The sequence below is a fragment of the Oryctolagus cuniculus genome, chromosome 8 (genome assembly GCF_051225735.1).
Source record: "Oryctolagus cuniculus isolate XC-2025 breed Fujian yellow rabbit chromosome 8, ASM5122573v1, whole genome shotgun sequence".
Taxonomy (NCBI): Eukaryota; Metazoa; Chordata; class Mammalia; order Lagomorpha; family Leporidae; genus Oryctolagus; species Oryctolagus cuniculus.
In genome coordinates, this window is record NC_142874.1 from 83,775,998 (window position 1) to 83,803,975 (window position 27,978).

The 27,978-nt window shown below is 42.3% G+C and overlaps 1 long non-coding RNA gene across 2 annotated transcripts in view; it reads right to left on the bottom strand.

Annotated features, from left to right (window-relative positions):
* Positions 1 to 1,148: 1,148 nt before the first annotated feature.
* The window catches only part of LOC127483278 (uncharacterized), a 68,139-nt gene continuing 41,309 nt past the window's right edge, over positions 1,149 to 27,978 (bottom strand). Inside the window, exons 1-3 of one of the 2 annotated variants that reach the window (XR_016212035.1) lie at positions 16,115 to 16,222; positions 13,994 to 14,085; positions 1,149 to 1,430 (exon numbers count right to left, since the gene is read on the bottom strand). This is a non-coding gene — a long non-coding RNA (uncharacterized LOC127483278). Of the gene's footprint in view, positions 1,431 to 13,993; positions 14,086 to 16,114; positions 16,223 to 27,978 lie in introns of those variants that run through there. The other variant, XR_016212034.1, reaches the window with a different exon arrangement.

Sequence of the window (27,978 nt, forward strand, 5' to 3'; positions counted from 1 at the left end):
AGTGTCGCTCCCCGTCTTCGTGGAGGAATGACACAGGACCCTGCGCTGTTCTTTGGTCTGCTCGGCCCTCCCCGGGTTTGCTGCTGGTTCTTCCCGGGTTGGCTACCGTCCCTTCCACCTCCGTGGAAGGGCGGTTCCCCCTGCCACTTTCCCCACTTCCGTGGGGGAGCGGCACACCGCCGGCTGGCTCTCTCGGGGGCTGCACAGGTGTTCCTTCAGATAGATGTTCCCCGTGCATGTTGTCTCTCTCCTCCTTTATAGTCCTCTTCCACCAATCCCAACTCTGCTACCCACACGCCGAGCACGCTGCTCTCCTCCAATCAGGAGCAGGTCCTGCTGTTTATTGGTTGAACTGGAGGCAGCTGTGTAGAAGCTGTTTCCTCCTCTCCCAGCGCCATATTGTGGGAGAGCAGATGCACAGAATAAGTCTTAATTCCAGTAACTTAGTCCAGTCCGAGTTACTCCCAGTTGCTCCCCACACTGGAGTACCTTGGTTCAATTCCTGGTTCCAGCTACTGATTCCAGCTTTCTGCTGATGTACACTCTGGCAGGCAGCAGTGATGGCTCAAGTAGTTGTGTCCAAGCCACCCACATGAGAGACCTGGATGGAGTTCCCGGATCTTGGCTCCAGCCTTGCCACTGTTGGCATATGGGGAATGAAGTAGCAGATGGGAGCTCACTTGCTCTCTGTTTTTCTGATCATCTCTCTGCTTCTCAAACAAAGTCTTTTTTTAAAAAGATTTATTTACTTATTTGAAAGGTAGAGCTACAAGGAAAATGAGAGAGCAGATGAGAAGAGAGAGCAAGAGAGAGAAAATCCATCCTCTGGTTCACTCCAGAAATGCCCACAATGGCCAGGCCCGGACCAGGCCAAAGCCAGAGCCAGGAACTCCAACCAGTTCTCCTACATGGGTGCAGGTTCCTAAGTACCTGGGCCATCTTCTGCCACCTTCCCAGGCACATTAGCAGCAATCTGGATCAAAAGTGGAACAGTTAGGACTAGAAATGGTGCATCAAATGTGATGCTAGCATTAAAGGTGACAACTTAACCCATTGCACCACAATGCTGGCCTCCAAATAAATACTTGTAAAAATGATTTTACTCTTTCAACTGAGTATCTGTTACAGTTTTTCAAACTTCCACATAGTTTACCCACGTAGGATTTATTATTTTGGCATTTTAAGGTACAAAAATGCATTAACCTTTGTTAGACTGGGAACTAGACATGCAGTACAAAGACCACCCATTTCAGAATTGGGAGTTGATGCCTTTATGATCTGTTCTACATGTGTTTGATGAAGGATGCAATTCACCTCTTGTTACACTGATTTCATTCTTGGAAACCCTCCTTTGAGCAGTTGAGTGCCCACTTTCCATTGGTTTTTCTTGAGCTTCATTGATTGATACTCCTGGGCCAAGTTATTAGATTCTTAGGGAAAAAAAAAAAAAACAAGTTTTACAGAATGCAATTAATTTTTTTAAGGATAAGATATATGCTTAACAGAGCACAAGATCAACTTACTACAGGAGACATCTTCACTTCCAGGTATGCACAAGAATCCAGAAGAGGAGTGGGCACTTGGTCTAGCCGTTAAGCTGCTGATTAGGAAGCCAACATCCCACATCAGGGCACCTAAGTTCAAAATTCACCCCTGAATCTTGATTTCAGCTTCTTGCTAATACAGACCCTGGGAGGTAGTAGCGACAGTTGAAGTAATTGGGTCCCTGCCACACACATGGAATACTCAATTTAGTTCTGAAGCCCTGTATTTTCCTGACCCAGCCCCAGCTGTTGCTGGCCTTTGGGAAATAAATAAGCAGGTGGAAGTGTTTTCTCTCTTTTTCTCTCTAATAAAAGTTTAAAGAAAAAATAATCCATAAGATTGTTTTCCTTTCCTTAACAGCTAAAAAACATCTGATAGACACAATTTACAAAAATATATTTTTATACTTGATCTTAGCCAAAAGGCCAAGAAGTGATACAAAATTATATTTTTAATATTCCATTTTTAGGGGGGGAAGCCATTGTAATCCATAAATCGTACTTTGGAAATTTATATTCATTAAATAAAAGTTAAAAAAAAATACGTATCTTTAATACCAGTGAGGTTGAGTGACTTTTCATATTTTCATCAGCAGCTTGGTTTTCTTTTTGTGCCATTTTCCTATTCATATTTATGTCTATGTGGATTTCTGCTTTTTTTTCCTGTGATTTATAGGTAGATGCCCTTTATATATTCTGGATACAATTTTTTTGTCTGTGTGTGTATTAAAAATAATTTTTACTGTTAAAAAAAATATTCCATTATTAGATTCCTTTTATACACTGGAACAATTCATTTTATATGGGATTGCATCTAGAGATTGAGGACCTTCTTCAGCTAGCCATGCGTTATCTCACATTAACCATCAAATTAGCAATGCAAAAATAATATTTTTAAAAAACTTATTTTGGCCGGCGCCGCGGCTCACTAGGCTAATCCTCCACCTTGCGGCGCCGGCACACCAGGTTCTAGTCCCGGTCGGGGCGCCGGATTCTGTCCCAGTCGCCCCTCTTCCAGGCCAGCTCTCTGCTGTGGCCAGGGAGTGCAGTGGAGGATGGCCCAGGTGCTTGGGCCCTGCACCCCATGGGAGACCAGGAAAAGCACCTGGCTCCTGGCTCCTGCCATCGGATCAGCGCGGTGCGCCGGCCGCAGCGCGCCGGCCGCGGCGGCCATTGGAGGGTGAACCAACGGCAAAGGAAGACCTTTCTCTCTGTCTCTCTCTCTCACTGTCCACTCTGCCTGTCAAAAAAAAAAAAAAAAACTTATTTTATGTATTGGAAAGGTAGAGTTACATATGAAGGGAGAGACAGAGAGAGACAGAGATCTTCCATCCATTGGTTCACTCTGCAAATGGCCAGAGTAGTGGAGGTTAAGCCAGGCCAAACCAGGAACCAAGAACTCCATCCAGGTCTCCCATGTGTGTGGTAGGGACCTAAGTACTTGGACTATCTTCAGCTGCTTTCCCAGGCACATTAGCAGGAAACAGCTTTAGAAGTAGAGCAGCCGGGACTAGAACTGACACCCACATGGAATATAGGCATCTCAGGCAGCAACTTAACCCACTGCTACACAATGCCAACCCTGCAAACATAAGAAAAACAAAAGAATGAAGTGTTAAAATTGGCTGAGTTATTCTCTATTTCTTTAGCTGACCACACTACCATTAAGGTTATTAGGTCAATGAAGGACTCTGATTTACCTCATATTTATGTAAACACATATGATTGACACATTTGACCAAGTAAATGTTCTCTCCACTAACTCTGGGTGTGTGCATTCTCACCGTGTTATTGTGAGATACCTGACTTATTGTGGGATATCTGAGAAATCATTACAGTGGTTACAGCAGGTATTAAATGAAGATAGGCCTTACCCTGAGGCTCTGAAACTTCTGAGTTCCACCCTCAGCACTGCCAATGATAAGAGATACCTTCTTTTAATAGCCTTTAATATTTAGAGTGGTGAAAGCAAAAATGAGCAGAAAGTACAGATTTCCCGTGTGTCCTCTTCTTTTACACATGCATAATCCCTCCCTACTGCCATCCCCCACCAGAGCAGAGCATTTGCTACCTTTACAGTTAGTGAACACACATGTATGCATCATCACACAAAGTGAACAGCTCTTCTTCCTGCCCTCCTTCCTGCCTGCCTGCCTTCCTTTCCTTTGAAAGACAGAGAGACAGAAAGGAAGAGACAGAGAGAGAGACAACTTCCATCACTGCGTTCATTCCCCAAAGGCTCCCAACAGGCAAGGCTGGATCAGGCCAAAGCCGGAGCCAGGAGCCACCATCTGGGTCTCCCATAAGGGTAGCAGGGACCCAAGTACTTGAGCTGTCCTAGTGCCTCTCAGGGTGTGCCTGAGTAATGATATAGATCAGAAGCAGAGCCAGGACTCAAACCAGGCCCTTCAACAAGGGATGAAGGCATCTTAAGCAGCAATTTAAGCTAGTGTGTCAAATGTATAAACCCTCATAATCTCATTCTTCAGCACTTCTATCAACTCTTCACTCAGATAATTTTCAATATATTTATTGAAATTATGATTTACAAACTGATGATGTGCCAAAAAATAAGACACAGATTCCTCTATCCCCAGTTAAGATCAAAAGGCAAATGAGAGAAATTAAAAGATATTAACACAAAAACCATTAAGTCATCTTTCCTATGATTATTTAAATAGTACTATAGAATATCAGTTTGCTGGAGGTTTTGGAGCAGAGGGTGTTTTATTTTATTTGATCATTATTTTATTTATTTTTTTCCCAAGGAAACCTTTTATTTAAGGAATATAAACAATGCATTTCATAAGTACAACATTAGGAATACAGTGATTCTTCCCACCATACCCACCCTCGCACCCACATTCCCACCTCTCCTCCACCTCCATTCTCAGTTCCCACTCAGGGAGCTTATTTTAGTAGTAGTTGGTATTCTTAATATAAATAGATAAGTAAATAAAATTGTGGGGAGCAAACCGGACTAGACTGAGTTACTGGAATTAGGACTTATTCTATGCATCTGCTCTCCCACAATATGGCGCTGGGAGAGAAGTAAACAGCTTCCGCACAGCTGCCTCCAGTTCAACTAATAAACTGTAGGACTTGCTCCTGATTGGAGGAGAGCAGCGTACTCGGCGTGTGGGCAGCCGAGTTAGGATTGGCGGAGGAGGACTATAAAGGAGGAGAGAGACGGCATGCACCGGGAACATCTATGGGGAACATCTAGCTGAAGGGAACCCGTGCAGCCCCCGAGAGAACCGGCCGGCGGTGTGCCGCTCCCCTGCGGAAGTGGGGAATGCGGCCAGGGGGAACTGCCCTTCCACGGAGGTGGAAGGGACAGTAGCCAACCCGGGAAGAACCAGCAGCAAACCCGGGGAGGGCCGAGCAGACGAAAGAACAGCGCAGGGTCCTGTGTCGTTCTTCCACAAAGAGGGGGAGCGACATAAAATTGAAATACATTTCTTACCAAGTGATTTGACCATATCTTAGTACATGACACCAAATGTTCTGCCTTTTGTGCCTTTTTATTAAATTTTTTATTTATACAAATGGAACAACTTTCATATATTTTATACATACAGTTTTAACAAAATAATGATGCTTCCCACCCATCCCCTCTCTCTCGCATTCTCACCCTTCCTCCTTCTTCCTTTCTTATTTCTCTTTTAACTTTTGCAAAAAATATACTTTTTTCTTTGAGAACAAGCTTTATCATTAATTAAAGACGCACCTAAGGAAACAAGCAATGGAGTTGAGCACTTAGGCTTATCTAAAACTTGAGACATAAGAATATCCTCCACTTAGGCACCTTTCTCCGAAGAGAGGAAGGAACCTCCACTGTGATACAGCCTTGACTAAACAAGTTCAGAGTTGGTGAACTCAAGGGGCTTCCATAGCCTAGACAGCTCATAGCAAGAGTCTCGGGTGATTGCTGATGTCATGAATAAGAGTGCCAATTGTTAAATCAACAACGGGAGTCTCTGGGTACATGCTCCCCATGTAGGATCTCTGTCCTTAATGTGTTTTACTATGAAACTTAAAGACAACACTACCAGTCGAACAATACCCTATACCTTGTGCGGTTGTGTGAGTGCAGCCTGTTGAAATCCTTGCTTAGTATATACCAAGTTGATCTGCTGTATATGAAGGTAATTGAAAATGAAACTCGATGAAGAGCGGGATAGGAGAGGGAGTGGGAGAGGGGAGGGCCATGGGAGGGAGGGCGGTTGGAGGGGGGAAAGCCACAACAATACAAAAGTTGCACTTTGTAAATTCACATTTATTAAATAAAAAAATTTTAAAAATTAAAAATTAAAAAAATATCCTCCACTTAATGCACTAAAATGAAGTAAATCTTTGAGAACAAGTTTTATTGTTAATTCTCATAATACAACTCTTTGAGGACAGAGGTCCTACATGGGAAGTTAGTGCCCAGTAACTCCTGCTGTTAATGTCACAATTAACACTTTTTTGTAAAATGTCAGTGACCACCCAAGGCTCTTGACATGAGCTGCCTAGGTTATGGAAGAATTTGAATCCACAAACTCTGTCAGTATTTAGACAAGGCCATAAGCAAAGTGGAAGTTCTCTCTTCCCTTTAGAGATAAGTACCTCCTTCTTTGAGGGCCACTTCTTTGCACTGGGGTCTCACCCACAGAAGTCTTTCATGCAGGACACTTGTTGCCACAGTGTATTGGCTTTCCATGCCTGAAATGCTCTTTGTGGGCCCAACCAGAATGCCTTTTTGTTCATGTCTTGTATAGTCTTCTTTAGTTTGTGGATTTACTTCTGATTTTTTAATAATCCTATGATTAATTTTCTAAATCCCATTTCTGGCATTTGCTTGACCTCTTCATCTTCGCATTCTAATACTGAAATGTTGTGTTCCTCTGGGGGTTCATGGTGACTTCCTTATGTTTGCTATTTGAATTTCAATTCTTTTTTTTTTTTTTTTTTTTTTTTTTGACAGGCGGAGTTAGACAGTGAGAGAGAGAGACAGAGAGAAAGGTCTTCCTTCCATTGGTTCACTCCCCTAAAGGGCACCATGGTCAGCACTGTGCTGATCTGAAGCCAGGAGCCGGGTGCTTCCTCCCAGTCTCCCACACAGGTGCAAAGACCCAAGCACTTGGGCCATCCTCCACTGCCTTCCCAGGTCACAGCAGAGAGCTGGACTGGAAGAGGAGCAACCGGGACAGAACTGGTGCCCCAACTGGGACTAGAACCCAGTGTGCTGGCACTGCAGGCAGAGGATTAGCCAAGTGAGCCACGGCAGCAGCCCGAATTTCAATTCTTATTTGTTGGCATTTTGGGAATTGATTTTTAAGTTTTTCTTCTGTTGACTTTTTGGGGGGGATGGGCTATGTTTCTGTGGCTTCCTGGAATGTCTGCCCTTCCAGTGAATACCAGGAGGTGTGTGGTGGGTGTGGCCTGGGGGTTCTGGTCAATGCTCTTGGGCAGAGCAAGTTTCCAGGGTAATGATTCCAGCTACTCCCTGCAGCTTTTCACGTAGCCACCTAGGCCCGCAGGTCTCAGCCCCTAAGGTTAGTGGTGGTGGGGCCCATTTGTTTCTGGTAATTGCTCCCCCACTTCCTAATCCATCTCTGAGACAGTGGGGGCTGTGGGCCACTCCCTCCGTTCCTAGCTCTGTGTCACATACCACAGTGACTGGCTCGACACCTGCCCACCACCACTGCCGGCACTGCGTTCAGGCACCCAGTCTCCCTGTGCTATGTGCGTGCCTGCAAGCTTTCCTAGCTGCAGTCCTGATTCGAAATTGGCGACTATCCCTTCTCAGCCGGGCCATGGGTTTTGTCTTGGAGAGATTGGTTTGAATCAGTAGCCTCTCTCTTCTTCCACGTGGAACTCTGGCGACTTCCAGCAACTGCTGGCTCCCCGGGTTCTCAATCAGACCCACGATATGCTCTCACGGGATTGCTGCCCTCCACCTGTCCCCTCCCCATCTCAAAAATGCTGGCTGTCCGTGGCTCTGGCTCTCCGAGCTCTCTGCGTGGGCGCTAACACCCAACGCTCCAGTTTAAGCTGGTTCCCCTCCCACCGTGGGGCTTCCTGGGTGGTTTTCTGTCTTAATCTTCTACACTTCTTATTGTTTCTCCGTAGCCCTGCGAAGCGTGCACTTCCTTAATGTGCCATTTTCCCATTCCCATCTGTCTTTTGTTTTTACAGAATCCATAGTATCATGTCCAAGAAAGACAGAAGTCACCACATGAATATCTACAACTATGTCCAAGCTAGTTAGAATTCTGTACACATGTACTTCTACAGGTGACCTACCTGTGGTCCTGAACTTGCTTGAACATGGTATAGGGCACATATAAAGCTACTGGGAACAGCAACCCAATCATATACCTAGACACCCAATCCCTTGAAAAGGCAGCTGCAAAGTGGAATTCCATACTAGCTTTCCTTATTAAAATTTCTTAGTCTAAAATCACTAAGTTGTTGTTTCAGTAAAAACGAACTGCATTACTTAGAAATTTGTGGTGACTAGACATCTGTAATAATAGTTGGGTTCCTTTGCTGTTTTTCATCATGTGTCTAATATTACCATTAAAAAGTGATGCCTAAGGTCTGGTGCTGTGGTGTAACAGATAAAGCTACCACTTGCAGTGCCCAAATCCCATATGGGCACCGGTTCAAGTCCTGACTGCTCCACTTCCAATCCAGCCCTTTGCTATGGCCTAGAAAAACAGTAGAAGATGGCCCAAGTGGTTGGGCCCCTGCACCCATGTGGGAGACCCAGAAGAAGCTCCTGGCTCTTGGCTTTGGATCAGTGCAGCTCCAGCCATTGTTGCCACCTGGGGAGTGAACTAGCAGATGAAAGACCTCTCTCTCTCTGCCTCTGCCTCTCTGTAACTCTGCTTTTCAAATAAATAAATCTTAAAAAAAAAAAAAAGGGAAAAAAAGAAAGAGAGAGGGAGAGAGAGCGGAAGAAGGAAGGAAGGAAGGAAGGAAGGAAGGAAGGAAGGAAGGAAGGAAGGAAGGAAGGAAAGAAGGAAGGAAGGACGGAAGGAAAGAAGGAAGGAAGGAAGGAAGAGGTGATACTTAATGATGTGATGATTTTGAATAGCCCTTTTCTTGACTGTTGAGGAACAATGCTTTTTGTTTCTCTGTTATTTGGGTTTTTTTTTTTTAGCATTTTTCTTCATAATACTTGTTGATCCCTCTACTTACTATAGAGCTAATCATATGAGTATAAAGTTAAATGAAAATAGATCTTTGTAAAAGAATAAGAATGGGAAGGGGAAGGGGAGGAGAAAGAAGTGTGGGAGAACGGTGGGAGGGAGGTAAGGTGGGGAGAATCACTATGTTTCTGAATCTATATAAACGAAATGCATGAAGTTTGTATTCCTTAAATAAAATTTCAAAAAAAGAAATGATGCTTAAGAACCAATTCAAGGTTCTTAACAAACAAAATGAGAAGCTATGACCTTGCTCACATAGAACATAAATTCTAACTGAAGATTGTAACCACAGGTAAGGTATTCTAACCATAGGTAAGTGCAGATTTAGAAACTATAATATGAAAACAAATGGCTTGAAATAGAAGAATGACATGAAGTTACTCTCAGAAATCACTCTGGCTTCTTAAAGAATGAACTGGAAGTGAGTAAAAGTGAAAATGAGGAGACTGGTGAAACAGTTCAGACAGTATAATATGAAGATTCGTCCCTATCAACCTAGGTTGATCAGCCACATGGGTGATGTAGATTGCATTCCCAGCTCCTAATAGCTCAGGCTCCAGCTCAGTCCCAGCTATTTTGGCCAACTGGAGAATGAACCATCTGCAACTGGTTCTTTGTCTTCTCTCTCTCTCTCCCCTGCCCCCAAATAAATTTTTTTTAAAAATTTAAAGAGACATCTGTTCCAAGGTGTCTTACAATAAAAGATGAGTTGATGAATTAGTTATATAATTTAGAAGTTAAAGAAACAAAACTTTCTGGTGAATTTCATGTGAATAAAAAAAAAGAATGCAGCAAGAAAGATATCCAGGATTCTTGCTTGTGACTTTATTATCATTCACTGAACAAGAGAGCAAGAAGGAAGCACAAGTTTCTGGGAAAGTGTAGTAAATTCATTCTGGTTATGTTAACTTGAGATTTTTCAACAGAACACCCAAATGAAAATTTTGGCTAAATATTTAAATATAAAAGCCATGATTTCAGAAGAAAATCTAAGGTTAGAGACGGAATTCAGAGAGTCATCATCATATCATATCAATGAAGCTACAGGAGTATATTCAGTTAATAGAGAAAAATATTCAAATGAAGAGAGGATAGATGCTAAGACAAAATACAGTTTAAAGAATGCATCAAGAAAAATAAACCTTCACGAGACTGAAAATAAGCAACTGAGGGGGTTGGCTCTGTGGCGTAGTGGGCTAAGCCTCTGCCTGCAGCACCAGCATCCCATATGGGTGCCAGTTCGTGTCCTGACTTCTCCTCTTCTGATCCAGCTCTCTGCTATGGCCTGGGAAACCAGTAGAAGATGGCCCATGTCCTTGGGTTCCTGCACTCAGGTGGGAGACCTGGGAGAAGCTCCTACCTCCTGGCTTCAGACTGGCCCAGCTCCAGTCATCGCAACCAGCAGGGGAGTGAACTAGCACATAGATTTTTCTCTCTGTCTCTCCCTCTCTATTTCTGTAACTCTACACCTCAAATAACAAATTTTTAAAAAAAAGAAGCAAATGAGAGATCTAGAAAATCTGTCATATTTCTAGAGTAAGCACCTAGAGGAGGGTGTCACTATTTTTTTGACACAGAAGACTTAAGGGGATTATTAGGCAATGAAGAATAGGAAATCAAACCCTCTTAAGGCTGTGATTCCTGTGATTCTTCTAAAGAGAGAGATCAAGAAGATAGTATGAATATTTGAGTGGTTGGCTCAGAGAAGTCTGGGGAAGAGATACAAATGTGGAAAATTCTAGCACACATGGCATTAAAACTGAATGTGATCACTTTGGAGAAAAATATTTTTAAAATGCACGCAGGATGGACCAAGCCCTGAAGATCTCCCATATTTACAGTCTGCGTCATGAGGAAGAGCCAGTAAAGGAGAATGAGACTGAGTTGCTGGTGAGACAAGAAGAAAGCCAGAAGAGTGTGACATCATGGAAGGAAAGATACAAAATTCTTTCCCAAAGGAGAAAATGACCAACCATGCGAATGCTGCTGGGGAGTTGAGTAAGATGAGAACAGAAACATAAACACTGGATTTGCACCAACGATGTTGGGGAGGTGGTAGAGATGCAAGCCAGATTTGAGTGATCTGAAATTGACTAGAAGGTGGGAAATGAGGCTGAGTGTGCACTACTTCTTTACGGAATCTGAACGTCCAGGGTGGCAGAAGAAAGAAGCACTGAATTGAGGGTGGGGTGACATGTGTGGTTATTGGGGATTTTTTTCTCTAAGAGGAATATTATAGTACATTTATATACCAATGAGAACATTTCAGTAGAAAGAGACATTTTCAGAACACAAAAGATAAATGGAAGAATTAAAAGGTTTTAAAAGACAAGAGAGGGGTGGGCATTTGGCTTAGCAGTTAAGATGCTTCTTGAGACACCTGCCTTCCATACCAGAATGCCTGGGTTCGAGTCTCAGTTGTACTCCTGATTCCAGCTTCTAACTAATGTCCAGCCAGGAGGCAGCGGTGATGGCTTATGCGCATGGGTTGCTGACTCTTACACGGGAAACCCTCATAGAGTTCTTGAGCCCTGGCTTCTTCCCGGCCCAGCACCAGTGATTGTAGGCATTTGAGGAATGAATCAGCAGATGAAACATCTCTGTCTGTCTCTATGTCTCTCTGCCTTTTAAGCAAATAAAAATAGTTAACATTTTAGAAAGAAAAAGGAAAGAAGACCTCAAGAAAAATGGAAGGTACTGGCCTTTGATAGAATTGACCTTTTTTAGAATCATTTATTTATTTGAAAAGTAGAGTTACAGAGAGGCAGAGGAAGAGAGAGAGAGAGAGAAGTCTTCCATCCACTGGTTCACTCCCCAAATGGCTGCAACAGCGAAAGCTGCGCCGATCCGAAGCCAGGAGCCAGGATGGCTTTACCCGCTACACCACAGCACCAGCCCCAAGAAGTGATTCTTCCTTGATCTTTCCTATAAAGAAGAGAAGAGATGTAGGCAATTTACTGGTCCCATAGGGCAAGCTCTCTGATGACTGATATTTTCCAGGGATATATGAGTGGGGTCTTCTGCTGAGAACTAGTTAGGAAAAAAGAGGGAAGAGTAATGACAGTTCCAAAGAGCAAGTAGACAGACAAAACAGTCATTCTGAAAACTAGAAAAGTAAACTTAGCAGTGGAACAAGGATAACAATTTTTGATATATATTAATGTGATTTTCTTCTTTACTTTTCCATGGACGTGACCTTCTCTCTGTTTGGAGGCATCCATCTATCGGGGAGTTAGAGAGCCGGTGTCAGGGGGTATGGGAGGGTGGAGACCAGAACAAACAGAAGAAAAAGAAAGCAACCAGTACTCATCTGAATCCCTGGCAAAATCATAAATTTAAAAGCCAGGCATTTTCAAGACAAAGGGGATTTTCTAAATTCCTTCAACTCAGAATAATGTATCAAAAGCCAGTCTGGCCTGTTTGACCATCAGGTTCATTATCAGTAGACAAATCCAAGATAAGACACATGAAAAGTCCATACCATACTGGAAAGGGCAGAGCTCTCCTTAATCAGCCCTGGAAGAATCTAGACAGGAAAAGAACAAGAGGTACAGAATCATCTTCATCATTCCTGCATCTCAACGTCAACTCTGAGAAGTGAGTATGCAAAGACATTCAGATAGGTACAGAGACACCCAGGACGCTGGAGCCAGCATCCTGCTTCTCCAGGCAGAGCCCAGCAAAGACACAACCTACCAACAAAAGCCCCTTATGCATTTTACCACCAAGTCTGAATGACGGACATGGAACCAAAACACACGTATTGCTACTGGTTTTTTAAAGATTATGTCCAATGTGAATGGATATAATGGTACTGAAAGACTGGGTGATCCTAAGGGTCCTGGTACTGGACAAAGGGGACTATAAAATTTGAAATCAGTCCAACAAGAACAAATGGCTAAGACTGCAGATTTCAGAAATAATGTATTCACTAGACCCCCAAAGACTGTGGAAGACCTGATATATCTCCGTGAATATTGTGCAAAGGGATAACTGAAAATACAGATAAGACACCCCACCTCCCCATCAAAGAGAGGAGGAGCCTAGAGTTTATGAAGTCAATCAGAAGTCCCCTTGCCCTCTGTCATAAAATCAAGGTAGCTGAAAGGTGAAGCCCTCACACGTTACACAAAGTAGTAAAATCTAAAATTGAGATTATGCTAATTAAATTTCATACCTAACTTTCTAAGTCTTTCTTACCCTACTTCTTCACCATCACCTGCTAACCTTTGTCTCTGCTACTAAGTAAGACCAGAAGGAAAAGATCACAACAGTTACGGAAAATACATAGGCCTCTTTATTCTTCCAAATCAGAGTTATAGTATATAAAAGTTTGATCCAATAACAGGAAAAATCAAAGAAAGTTTAGTTTTTGATTGTGCTCCTTGGAAGTTTGAGCTCAAGAATTTAAAATTGTATGTCAGCCTCAATGTGAGATTTTTAACACTCAATTGGTGTGCATGGAAAAGGGATGGTTCAGTTCTGTCAGATTTGAGCTTTTGCCAGAGGGGCAAGGAGGTGTAAGGCATTAGCAAGGGAGTGATAATAATGATGGACCATGACATTATGCTAGACAAGAAAGGAAATGAAGAGAGAAGGGAACTGATGGATAGGGCACATAGGGTTGATGGGCTGGAGGTCTCCATGACATTGAAGAATTGTTGCAGTGGGTGTACTTGAGCAACAAAACCGGAAGAACGAGAGATGGGAGTCACAGATGAATATCAGACTTCAAATGTGGTGGAATTGCTCACACTATTTTATATATGCATAACTTCCCAAGAACATTTACACACATAGTTGTATTTGTTTAACCATTGCCACTTACAGGGAAAAGGAAATTTAATAAAGTGACTTAAATTCAGGAAATTTTTCAAAAGAGTTCAGGAAAAAAATCTATATTCAAGTATACTAAGGAATTTTAGATACAACCATATAATTACCATTAACGCTGTCACGTGATTAATATCGCTCTCCTAGGAAAGTAAACCACAGTTTTTACCAAATTACTTCATTGGTTAATTAGTGGAAGTTATTATACTAGTTTTTTTTTTTTTAGCTTTTCAAAAAATAAGGCAGTTTTGTCTTTCTGTATTTTCAACTTGGACATCTACCTTACAGCTAAACCAAATTAGAGAAATTTTCATACAAATATCTAGATTTGGAGATATCCAAACTGAATCAGTCTCAGTTTTCCTAGCTCACCATAGAAGTCAATGCATCCTGGGGAGGGAAAAGAAAGCTCACCTGTGATCTGCTGTATTTTTCTGTCTCTTGCTATCCAGATCAGTGTCCTGCAGCTTTTTCCACAGTTTTATAGAATGCAAATATTCCACCTTCTGAAAAAGAAAACATTTTTATGATATTTCTGTATTTGAATTTCAAGATATTCAGAAGCTGATCAACAGAATAATTCTATATATCCATTCTTAGGACTGAAAAATAACTCTGGGTCCTAAAATGTCGCAAAATTAATGGAAGAGATGCATCAAGCAACTTAAGTTAAAATGATGTTTCAGTTTAAATTATGTAGTGACCTGATGAAAGCACCATTTTTTTAAGCAACATCATCTAAATCAAGGACCCCTACATCACAGACAAAAGGCTGCTCTGACCTTGCCAATTATGCTAAGCCAGCACAGTACTCCAAAATGATTTGAATTTCAAAACGTTGAGACAGGGCAAGCTCTCTGAACTTCCCACAGTGTTCCCTATGTTTTCAACCCAGTAACTCTGTTGCCTACCCATAAATGATGTTTATTTTGTGAACTCTAGTCGGTATCAGTATATCAGTCTTTCTCTCTCCCTCTCTCTCCCTCTCTCTCTATCTCTTTTGAATAGAGGTCATTTCAAAGATGTTGTTCTAATTTTCAATTTTTAATTATTAAAGCAATGTTAGATTTTTAGATTTAAATAGCTCTTTTTCATTTTAAAAGTATCCAAAATGCTTCCATCTCTTCTAGAAAATGTTTGACCTGAATTCCTTAAGTAAACCAATTATTGCCAAATGTTTGAGAAGACGAGATAATTCTTGAGTGTTTTCCAGTTTCAACCACAAAGCAGTTAACCCATTTTTGCTCACATTTAAATATATATGTATATATATTATTTTCTTAGATTCAAATTCCTTGAGGCATCACTCAAACTTCACATGAGGTTCAGAGTGTAGTAATTAGCAGTAGGCTGCTTACATTTGCCAATATATTTGTACAAACATATGTTGGCACTCGGTTCCATATCAGCTACACATCAAAGAAGGACGCTGAGGAGAAATTATTCCACCTCAGGGCTGGATTAGTGTCTCTGCCTGAAACAGGCCTCATTTAAGGGTATGGTTTGGGGGAAATTAAAGAACCTGCCTGGTCTGGGCATGGGAGTGAATCCATTAACACAAAGCCACGCTGAAGATTTTTGCCATTTCTTTTTCCCAGCTCTGCTCCTGTGATCCTGGGGCAAGTTGTGACCTTTTCATCTTCAGTTTGCCAGTCTGCAAAGGGGGACCATGTGATTCTGTCTCAAGCACCTCTCTGGAGGATGGGCATGTCAGGAATCCTCACCCTGGAAAAGCTAGGGCCCCTGTGTGCTGACTTCTTTTATCGGGTGTGCCCAAGCCTTCATGCTGCCTGGCTCCACACCACACCCTTCTCTGTAAAGCCTGGAGTCTCCCACACAGGTAAGCCATGGACCAAAGACCATGGAAGATCTCATAATCTCACTCCACTCACCAGAAAAAGGCTTGCTTTCTTTGGGTTACTGTGGATTTTAATACTACCACTGCCAAGAAAAAATAGTAATGGTAATGGTAGCCAGCCAAAGTTCTGTTTTCTCTCATTCAGTCTCCCACAATAATCTTTTCAGGTAAGTCTGATAACTCTCATTTTGCATGTGAGGCAACAGGATTAGACATTAAATACCCTACTCATGGTCAAACCACTATTAAGTTACCAAACCAAAGCTTTAATAGAACTCTTTCTCCACAGCAAGTAGCTCAACTTTTCCGCCATAGCTCTGCATCAAGGTAAAATCATCACAAACTGATCAAGAAGAGACTGGCAGCCAGTGATATGCTAGAATAAGCTCACATCAGACTGGGAATGCCAATGATGAAATTTTCAGAAATGTTGTGACACTTGTTATTAAAAATTAAATGACTTAAATAAATTATGTTAAGAACATAGGTGGGGCCAGCACCATGGCTCACTAGGCTAATCCTCTGCCTGCGGCACCAGCACACCGGGTTCTAGTCCTGGTCAGGGCGCTGGATTCTGTCCCAATCACTCCTCTTCCAGGCCAGCTCTCTGCTGTAGCCCGGAAGTCCAGTGGAGGATGGCCCAAGTGCATGGACCCTGCACCCGCATGGGAGACCACCTGGCTCCTGGCTTCGGATCAGTGTGGTGCGCTGGCCACAGTGCGCCAGCCGCAGCGGCCATTGGGGGGTGAACCAGTGTCTCTCTCTCTCTCCACTGTCCACTCTGCCTGTAAAAAAAAAAAAAAAATAGGTGGGGTCAGCACTGTGGCACAGTGGGTTAATGCCCTGGCCTGAAGCACCAGCATCCCATACGGTCACCGGTTCAAGACCTGGCTGCTCCACTTCCAATCCAGCTCTCTGCTATGGCCCAGGAAAGCAGTACAAGATGGCCCAGGTCCTTGGGCCCCTGCACCCATGTGGAAGACCTGGAGGGAGCTCCTGGCTCCTGGCTTCGGATCTGCTCAGCTCTGGTCGTCGCAACCAATTGGGGAGTGAACCATCGGATGGAAGACCTCTCTCTCTCTCTCTCTCTGTCTCTCCTCTCTCTGTGTAACTCTGACTTTCAAATAAATAAATAAATAATCTTTAAAAAAATGTTTAAAACAAAAGGACATAGGTAAGAACTATTCAAAATTTTACACAGCAAATGGCTCAACATAATGTTTTTAAACATCTGTTGATTTATTTGAAAGGCAGAATGACACAGAGAGAGACAGAGATCTTTCATCTCCTGAGCCAAGATCCTAAAGTCTGTAAACAACTAGGAATAGGCCAGGCCAAAGCCAGGAGGCTGGAACTCCATCCTGGTCTCCCACTAGGTGACAGGGACCTGAGCGCTAGAGCGCTAGAGCCATCTAGAGCAGGTCTCTCAGGTGTCTTCCTGCACATTAACAGGAAGCACGATCGGAAGGGGAGTAGTGGGATTTGAATGGGTACTCTAATATGGGATGTGGATGTCCCAAGTGGTGGTTGAACCAACTGTATCATAGTGCCTACCATGGATCTACACCCTAGCCCTTCCCGGCTAGGCTAAGTCATTCTCCCAAAACTATAACACTCATAAGGAAACATTGAGAATACAAAATCAAAAAGTCTGCTGGTTCAGTTATCTATGGCAATGTAACAAACTACCTCAAAACTTAGGCCTATGCCATATATTTTCGGAGTTAGGAATTCCAGGGATCTGGGTGGGTGACTTGTCTAACCTGCATGTTGACACCAGAGGAGCAGCATGGGTGATACGAATCATCCAAGATGGCTTCATTCGCACATCTGGTGCCTTCACAGAGACAGCTAGAAGCTGGGGCCATTGACTGGAGTACTAACACCTGCCTCTCCACAACTGTCTCACAGTAGCTGAAACTACAAGAAATTCAAGGCTCCCAGAAAAAGCATTTCAAATGACAAAAAAGCAGAAGATCTCAAGGCTTTGGCCCAAAAATTGTTACAGCATCACTTCCGCCATGTTGTAGTGGAGAGCCTGCCCAGATTCAAGGAGAAAGGACACAGATCCCACCATTTGAAGCAAGAGGAAAAAATACAAGAGTACTTCAAAAAGTTTATGGAGAGATAGGATTAAGATGGCAGAGTAGGGAGGGAGCTTACCACTCTAGTCTAGGAGAAGATTAAAAAAAAAAAAAAACTGTAGAGTGCAGTCTCAGGGAAGAGTTAGGGAGAAATTGGCAGAGGATAATCCAAACAAATTAAAGGGACATAGCAGCCCTATGTGGAGGGTGTAGGCATTTACAAATCAGGACCCCAGTAGCGGAGAGCCTCTGAACCAGCTTTGAAGGGAGGTGAGACCAGACTGCAGCAGCCCAAGTCAATGGTGATAAAGCTGCAGGAAAAGCCAGGAGGGAATCCAGCTTGGAGCCCTGTGGGGGATAGCGTACCTGCCAAACTAGAGGAGAAAGGTGGGGGAGCATGTTTCTCTCTCCTCTATCACCCTGCAATGGCATCCTATAAGAAGCCAATATAGAGCGGGCACCATTTTGGACAATGTAACAGCTGTACCATCTCATGTCTGAGCCCAGAAACCAGCTGCATGTAAATTCCTGAGTCTGGCAGGAGAACTGACAGGGAACTAGGTGCTCATGATTGTGGGAGGTTTGTATGCCAGGACTGTGAAAACACTGAGAATGCGTGGGAAGGCTCAGGGTGTGGCTGGACTTTGGGCAGTCACTGTGGGAGGCTCTGCATGCTCAGGGCTCTCTGGTTCCCTGGTGAGGGACATTGCTGGGGAATCTGCTTACATTGAGGACTACACAGATCCTTTGTGTGGTCCTTGTGGAGTGCAGATGAGTGTTGTTCCTGCTGGAGCTGGCGCCCAAGCACTGGTCTCATTTGAGGAAAGGAAATGATCTGAATCTATGCCAACAGAAGAAGAACCTTCATTCTGATTTAAAGAGAGAGAGAGATTTACCACACCCAACATGGGTGTTGCCTTAACACTCCCTTCACCCTGGAACACTGAACAGAGCACCCTGGCCACACTCACCACATGCTTCTAGGTATTCCCTGAAAGCAGACACTCCACTAATCCACACAGACATAGTCCAAAGATAAAAGCCACCACAGCAAAAAAAAGCAAAGAAACCAAACAGTATCTCCATAAATGCTGAATAATAAACACACCAATTCAAGAAACAAGAAAGAACACAACATGATGCTTCCAAAAGACTACAATACTTCCATACTAGATTGTGAAAATGAAGAGTTTGAAGAAATGCAAGAAATGAAATTCAAACAATTGATTATAAGATTACATACAAGTAATCAAAAGCAAATGCACAAGTTAATGAAATCTACACATGACAGGAAAGAAAATCTCTCCCATGAAATTGAGATCTTAAAGAGAAAGCAAAATGAAATCCTGGAAATGAAGAACTCAAAGAACAAATAAAAAATGCAGTGGAAAGCCTTAAAAACAGAATCAGTGAGGCAAAAGAAAGAATATCTGACTTAGAAGACAAATCACAGGATATTATAAAGTCAGACAAAAAACAAGAAGAGAAAATAAAAAAAACTAAAAAATACCATTGGAAATCTACAGGATACTATCAAATGACCCAATATTTGGATTCTTGGAGTTCCTGAAGCATGGAAAGAGAGAAAGGATTAGGAGGCTTTTTTTAGTGAAATAATAACAGAAAACTTCCATAATTTGGAGAAAGAAAGGGGCATCCAAGCACAGGAAGCACACAGAACTCCTAATAGACATGACCAAAAAAGATCTTTACCAGGACACATTGTAATCAAATTCTCCACAGTAAAACATAAAGAAAAGATCCTAAAATGTGCATGAGAGAAACGCCATATTACTTTCAGAGGATCTCTAATTAGACTCACAGTGGACTTCTCATCAGAAACACTACAGCTAGGAGAAAGTGACAAGATACATTCCAAGTCTTAAGAGAAAAAGGCTGTCAACCTAGAATACTATACCCTTCAAGGCTCTTATTTATGAATGAAGGTAAAACAAAGTACTTTCATAACAAACAGAAATTGAAAGAATTTGTCACCACCTGTCTAGCCTTTCAAAAAAAGCTTAAGAATGTGCTGCACACAGAAACATGGTCATCACTAAGAAAGAAGGTAAAGAAAGAAAATTGGCCAGTAAAAGTACAACCCTTGTCTCAACTGTTGAGAATCAGGTTTTTTTTGTTTTGTTTTGATCATTTTTGCTTTTTTATTTACTGTGCAAATTGTTGAACCCTTTACTTAGTATAAAGTTGGTCTTCTATGTATAAAATTAACCATAAATGGATCTTAGTGGAGAATGGGACTGAGATTGGGAGAGGGAGGAGGAGATGTGGGAGAGTGGGTGGGAGGGTGGGTATGATAAGAGGAATCGCTATATTCCTAAAGTTGTACTTACGAAATGCATGAAGTCTGTATTCCTTAAACAAAAGGTTTCTTTGGGTGGGAATTGTTTATATGAGATATATGAATTTTCTTCCATTTATATAAATAAAAATTAATAAAAAACAAAAAAGCTTATGGAAAATGAAATTTTAATAGTTCATTTTGGCCAGCGCCACAGCTCAATAGGCTAATCCTCCGCCTTGAGGTGCCGGCACACCGGGTTCTAGTCCCGGTCAGGGCACCGGATTCTGTCCCGGTTGCCCCTCTTCCAGGCCAGCTCTCTGCTGTGGCCAGGGAGTGCAGTGGAGGATGGCCCAAGTGCTTGGGCCCTGCACCCACATGGGAGACCAGGGAAGCACCTGGCTCCTGGTTCCAGATCAGCGCAGTGCGCCGGCCGCAGTGCGCCGGCTGTGGCGGCCACTGGAGGGTGAACCAATGGCAAAGGAAGACCTTTCTCTCTGTCTCTCTCTCTCTCTCTCACTGTCCACTCTGCCTGTCAAAAAAAAATAGTTCATTTTAATGCAAAAGTTTTGAAATCAATGCATACAATTGGTCTTCAAAAAAGTTCATGCAAAATGTACATTATAAAAAACTTCATGTGGATTTCAAAAAAATTTTGCATCAACATAATCTTACCTTTCATTCTATTTTTTTAAAGGCAGATTCAGAGAGAGAGAGATAGCAAGAGAGATAGAGAGAAGTCTTCCATCCTCTGGTTCACTCCTCAAATTGCTATAATGGCCATGGTTGGGCCAGGCCAAAGCCAGGAGCCAGGAGATTTACCCCAGACTCCCATGAGGGTGGCAGGGGCCCAAATACTTGGCTCATTTTCATCTGCTTTCCCATGTACAATAGCAAGTTCTGGATTAAAATTGGAGCAGCCAGGACTCGAACCATTACCCATAGGGGAAGCCAGTACAGCAGGCAGCAGCTTTAGTCCCTAAGCCACAAGGCCCACCCCTCTTTCATTCTATTTTCTTCTAACTTTTTGAAGTACTCTTGTAGTTGCTAACCTTAATTTAATAACAATCAAATCATTACTAAGTTCATTTTTAGGTTTACAGTATTTCTATATTTTAAAGTTATTATTTTGAAATGCGTGCTTCAATATTTTTTAGATAAAATAATATGATGAGAGCTGGTATCTAGTCTAATGGTTAAGATGCCTACATTCCACATCAGAATACCTTGCTTCAGCTTTCAGCTCTGGCTCCTGACTCCAACTTCCTGTTAATACAGACACTGCTGCAGTGGTGATGGCTAAGTAATTGGATCCCTGCCACCAAGTGGGAGACCTGGATTGAGGTTCCACCACCTGGCTTCAGCACAGTACAGTCTTGGTCATGCAAGCATTTGGAGAGTAAGCCAGCTGAGAGGATCTCTCTCTCTCTCTCTCTCTCTCTCTCTCTCTCTCTCTTTCTCAAATTTTAAAGAAAACCAAAGTAAGGAGGCAGGGTTTGCAGCACTATGAGTTAAGTTGCCACTTGGGATGCCCACATCCGTATCATAGCGCCAGTTTAAGAAGCAGCTACTCGGCTTCTGATCCAGCTTCCTGCTAATGTGTGTGAACGGGCAAAGGAAAATGGCCCAGGCACTTGAGTCTCTGCCATCCACTAGGGAGACCTGTAAGGAGTTTCTTATTATTGACTTTGGCCTGGCCCAACTCCAGCTATTGTGGGCATTTGGGGAGTGAACCAGTGAATGGAAAAACTCTCTTTCTTTCTGTCATTCTGTTTTTCAAATAGATGAATAAATAACTGAATAAAATAAGATTGGGTATAAGATGATATGCTGAACTTAAATGATATTAAAATAGGGATTCATTACCCTATTCATATATATTTGACTTATCTATATTACAAAATAAAATTAAAGAAATTGAGCACCAACTAAGCAAAATAATTAGCATAATTGCATACGTGAAGCCAAGGTAAAATTTAGAGTACAGTAATCCAGTTCTTTAGAAATCAGTCTGGCCAGCGCCGCAGCTCACTAGGCTAATCCGCCGCCTTGCGACGACGGCACACAGGGTTCTAGTCCCAGTTGGGGCGCCGGATTCTGTGCCTGTTGCCCCTCTTCCAGGCCAGCTCTCTGCTGTGGCCGGGAGTGCAGTGGAGGATGGCCCAAGTGCTTGGGCCCTGCACCCACATGGGAGACCAGGAGAAGCACCTGGCTCCTGCCTTCGGATCAGCGCGGTGCCCCGGCCGCAACGTGCCGGCCGCGGCAGCCATTGGAGGGTGAACCAACGGCAAAGGGAGACCTTTCTCTCTGTCTCTCTCTCTCTCTCACTGTCCACTCTGCCTGTCAAAAAATAAAAAATAAAATAAAAAGAAATCAGTCTAACCAAGGCTCCTAGGATGCACTTGAGCCCACTCTAGCCCACTGCCAAATGCATTTATTAGATGAAAGAAGACAACATCAAGAGAGGTGCACCACTGGCTGAAAGAACCACCTCCTTTCCATACATAATGCACTCCCTTATGTGATGTCCTTCTTCCTCACAGCACAAGTCAATAAAGAACCAATACCCAAAGCTGCCTGAGAGATAGCAGAGTGCTGAGGATGGTCTCCCTTACAAACCAAAGGTCATTTAGAAAGCATGAAGAAATGCATTTATTTTCCCAAAATGCCGAAAGGGAAGAAAGTCATGGACTTTGGGAGAATCTGGCACCCTAGCAATAAATTATTCCTTTGCAAATATAAAGATTCATTTTAAAGAGGTTGTAACAATGTCACACATCCTCTTTAATAAATCCACATCGGAGTTTTCTGTTCTAGGTGAGCACATCGGGACCATACAGCAGTCCTCATCCTTGGAACATCTCAGCATGCCATTATTACAAGCTTGGTCCTGATTCTAATTCTTACAATTATGAAAAGGAGAGGCATTGAAAAACAGGACAGTCCCACTTCTGAGGTTACCTTGGATGAGCAGCTGAAGGCCTCACTGATGAATATCTCATCACGTCAAGGGTCAGAGTAAGCGTGCCTCTGATGCTGATGGCTGCCAGTGGAGAGAATGGCCAGTCCCACAATAATTGTTCTTTCAGTGCTCTAGGAGGAGCCAATGCCCACATCTAGTCCCAAGCTCATTTCTTACAGATTACACCTCTCAAGGATGCCATCACCACTTACACACCCTGCGTGTGCCTAACAGTTGCAGTATGCATCCGAAACCACTGCACCCAATGACATTCACCTGCTGCAGATCCACTGATTGGTCCACTAGGACTAGGACTTACACACAAGACTTAGAGTTCACAGTTTTCAGATATTTGTTATACCCTGACACAGAGTAGGCCAGATAACTCAGCCTCAAGCCCTTATAATTTCCCTCAGTTTATGATGATTAATCCTTCGGGGTATAATAAATAGAAAACCCAATTTATAACAAGTACATGAAAATTAAGATAAATTTAAACTCACATAATCAACTACACATTATTAGTATCAATGGAGGAGTGTCAAGATAATACTTTATACATTCTGTATGTAAGATCATATTGTGTTTTATGATAGGCATAATTATTTCATACTTACGTAATACTAATATAAGCTTTCATTGTCCAAACGCTCAACAAATGGTGCACAAACAGACCCAACGCTTTTGGGTTGACCAAAAGATAACATCTCAGATTGAGCACCATATTCACTTTTCACTATGTGCAGAGAAGCCAGACCCTCCTTTGTGGTGACCAGCCCTGAGCCATTATGCCTCATCACAAATGCCCAGTCAGGAATAATGCCAAACCCAATACACTCAAAAAATAAATAACTAAAAGACAACTAAACCCATAAATGTCTGCCACCTAAATTCTATTTATGGTAGCTTAATTAAGTTGCCCCAACTACTTTTATTTGTGATCTGCAGGCTTTAAGTTCTATAGGGAATAGTCCAATGACCAAAGAAATTCTCATTACAAAATACATTTAATTGGGGGCTCCCAAGAGATACTCAAGAATATATTGTCCCATTAGCCACTCACCAAGGCAAACATGAAATAACATCTAGGTAAATGATCTCCCAAAAGATTGAAGCAACAGGTGGGAGGGAAGTTATGAGGGGGGGGAGCCATTGTAACCCATAAGCTGTACTTTGGAAATTTATATTCATTAAATAGAAGTTAAAAAAAAAGATTGACGCAACAGGAACCAAAATAAAAACTGGCAGACATAGGTACATAAGATTGACAATAGATAATCTTCTCCATTTACCACTGGGATGGAATCTTAATTATACTTTATTTACTAAAGAGGTGAGAGATTGAGTATAAAAGAGACATGTAACTGACATTTTAAAAGTATTTGTTTTAGAACAGCACAGAAAGTGGGAACCCAGCTACCAATTAATTGAATCAGTAAAAGAAACTTTATTCATCCAAATGAATGACTTTCCATTTTAAATGTGAACTTTTAGGTAGGTGATCAATAATTTTTAACTGATTTTGCAGAAATATTTGTTGTATTTAAGGGGGAAAAAAAGCCACTTCAGAAAGTGTGAAGCTTTGGCCGGTGCCATGGCTCACTTGGTTAATCCTCCGCCTGCGGCACCGGCATCCCATGTGGACACTCGGTTCTAGTCCCGGTTGCTCCTCTTCCAGTCCAGCTCTCTGATGTGGCCAGGGAGGACAGTGGAGGATGGCCCAAGTGCTTAGGCCCTGCACCCCATGGGAGACCAGGAGAAAGCACCTGGCTCCTGGCTTCGGATCGGCGCAGCGCCAGCCATAGTGGACATTTGAGGAGTGAACCAACAGAAGGAAGACCTTTCTCTCAGTCTCTCTCTCTCACTGTCTATAACTCTACCTGTCAAATAAATTTTAAAAAAATATAAAAAAAGAAAGTGTGAAGCTTTACAGAGGAAATTGTGGCATGAACATTTATGCTTCGTGTCCATAGCAACAACTTCAGTTAGTTGTGGCAGGTGGTTTTGTTTGTGGTGATTTGCATCAGCTCTTTCACCTTTCTTTGCTTTTGAGCATTTTGGGTTAATTGTTCACACTCTATAAGAGGGCAAGGAAAGATCGAGAAGATGGAATTCGTATTGATTTTTTTGGACTCAAAATATCCTTTCCGTTGTTGAAACTCTTTAAAACTGTCCCAGATTACTTTAAAAGTAAGGCAAAAAATTATTGAAACTCTCCCTGCTATATTTCCATTATAAGGTACCTAATGTTTACAAATATGATTGAAGTATTTTAAACCATTTTAAATAGTGCCATCCACAGTTTCATTTCAAGCTAACCTAGTGAAACAATGTTTCAGTGCAAAATACAATGTCTCCATCAATTTCACATGCTCTCATGGTTCAGGAAGGCCCCTTTCTCTTATGCTTGGAGTTGGAAGCTAGGAAGAAAGATGAACTAATAGCTGCATTTTCAAAAAGTGACAACCTTCCACAAGGATTGTCTAATCCTTAGATGTGAAGACGACTGAACATGTGCTGGGACATACCAAAATATTCTTGGAATCCTTTGCTCCATAAGGAATTACAAGAAGCTCCCTAATGCCAGCGAGTTGGAGGTGATATCACTGGAGATACAGAGAACAGGAAAGGACGGAAAAGAGCAGGAAAGGGAACACATATCAGAAAGGTTGCCACGAGAAAGAAGAGTGGAGCCCAGAACAAACCTTACTGCACTTCTGGGTAGGTCTGGGCCTGTCCTCAAGTGCAAGTTCAGCCAATAAGGCTGAGATATGTGAGCTCCTATTTTGCCATCTCCATTTCATATCCTTAAGTCACTTAATTCTTCTCTGTTTTGACAACATATTATTCCTCATTTTCCCATCACATAACCCTATACCACTTCAGTCTCCTGTCTGCCTGTGAAATATTGAACAGAAATAGAAACCATACTGCATTAGGAAAACACTTCTTTCAGACCCTAACTTGCCTTCAACCCATGACATTTGCTGGCCTTGTAGAAAGTGGTGTTATCATGTGGTTGTAACTGACAGTGAATAATCTGGGATTCACGTCAAAGAGCTGAACCATGGGAATCGTACGTTTTTGTTTTTACACTTTAATCAAAAATCACCAACCATTTTCAATTAAAAAATGGCATCTGGGGTTGTCAACACATGTGCCAAGTTTGAATTGAAGGCAATTTGGAATGGTTAGGGTATAAAACGATCGAATGGCAACTTGGTAAATGGAAACACTGACAGAATTTTAGCTCATGAAATCCTCCCACACATCAAGGCCTCTGAACTGAAGAAATCCTCACCAGAGTTTCAAGTAGGTGGACTCCGGCGCCTTCTCCTCCAGTGAGTGCTCCATCAGCAAAATCTGCCAAGAAAGACTACTGAAGCCACGCTGCTGCCGGCTGGAGAGAGTGAGACAGACAACAACCCAGAGGAGGCCTGGGCATCTAGGGTCTCAGGTTGTAGAAAGAGGGGCCCCAGAGAGAGCAAGGCCGCTGGGCGTGGCTCATGTGCCCTGAGTGCCACGCACGACTGCCCACCAGTTCTCTGCGGATCCTTCCCAAGACGTTAATGGGAATTCACTACCAACCCACCACGTTTTCATTTTCCTGCTGGAACCTGTATGCTCTTGGCCTAATGGGGCTTTTTAAAAAGTGCCATGTCCACGCACTGAAGTTACAACAAAACTACACATGTAAAAATGTCTCGGCTTCAGCACATCTAACCTTTCAATTTCTTCAGCGCAAGGTTCCACATAGAAGGGCTGTAAAACTTACATTGTAAAATTTCACTTAATAAATGTTTCTCAACAAGTCTAGCCTCTTGAAAAGCTTTCACAAAAGGTCACTACTAGACCATCAACCTTTTCTTAAATTGTGGAGTGATTAGAGTTTCATTTCGAATGTAATCCAAACATGATTGTTGAGAAACACCTTCATTTCTTCTTAGCCCTTAGCACTAATTTTCCTGTGTAATTTGTTCCTTTAGAACCCTGGGAGACTATATTTAAACAGCCGTACTGACAATTTTAGAAAGTTGCTTAATTAAATGAGTAGAGTTTTTTTTCCCTTGGAAAAAAAATCCTCAGCCCATATCTAGATCTTTTAAACCTTGGTGTTTTAAGGATTCTTTCAAGGTGTTTGAAGTATTCTTAATAGTTACTCAATTACTATAAAACCCAATTTCTATTCCTCTAATCTCTATAATCAAATCTTTACTTTCATGACTTGCTATTAAGCCTGTATTTTAGGATTATAAAGCCAGATATTCATCTTCTGTGAGTTGTTACCATCAAGTTGAAGGTGCTGAGAGCCTCACACACATTTACAATGGTTATGTTTATTAGGCACACAGTCAGAAATAAAATGTGTGCCAAGGTTTCTATTATGTTATGGGGAAAGCACTTATGGAGAGCTAAATACATGAAAGATAACTTGATTAAGCCCAAGGGAAAATGTTCCCATTAAGCTTGCAGATTCACTAAGCAATCAAGTATATGATACATTCCATCTAAGAATCGTGGAGCAATCTGATTATTTCCAATATCAGTCATAGCTATCTTTGAGTACTGTGACTGTGGAGGGGTCACAGCACAAAGAGAAGCCTAGACAGATAAAATACATGTTCAGAGAATAATAATAATAGTTACACATTGTGATTACACTTAATACCATTGAACATGAAATGTTTGGAATGAGGCTAGCATTGTGACATAGTGGGTTAAGCTATCACTTAAATAACAAAATAAAAAAATAAAAATAAAGGTGATGAACCCTTGACCTATTTTTTAAAATGAATTTATTTATTTCAAAGTCAGAGTTACAGAGAGAAAGAGAGAGAGAGAGAGAGAGAGAGAGAGAAATGTCTTCCATCTGCTGGTTCACTCCCCAGATGGCTTAAATGGCCAGAGCTGCGCCAATTGGAAGCAAGGAGCCAGGAGTTTCCTCCGGATCTCCCATGTGGGTGCGGGAGCCCAAGGACTTGGGCCATCTTGTACTGGTTTCTCAGGCCATAGCATAGAACTGTATCAGAAGTGGAGCAGCCGGGACTCGAAATGGCGTCCATATGGGATGCCAGCACTGCAGACAATGCCTTTACCTGCTACCCCACTGCACCAGCCCTGATTCTGTGGCTTTTAATCTCATACAATAGTGCCTACAGATATTGATGAAAGAAGTTTGTTTTACAGAAAACATAC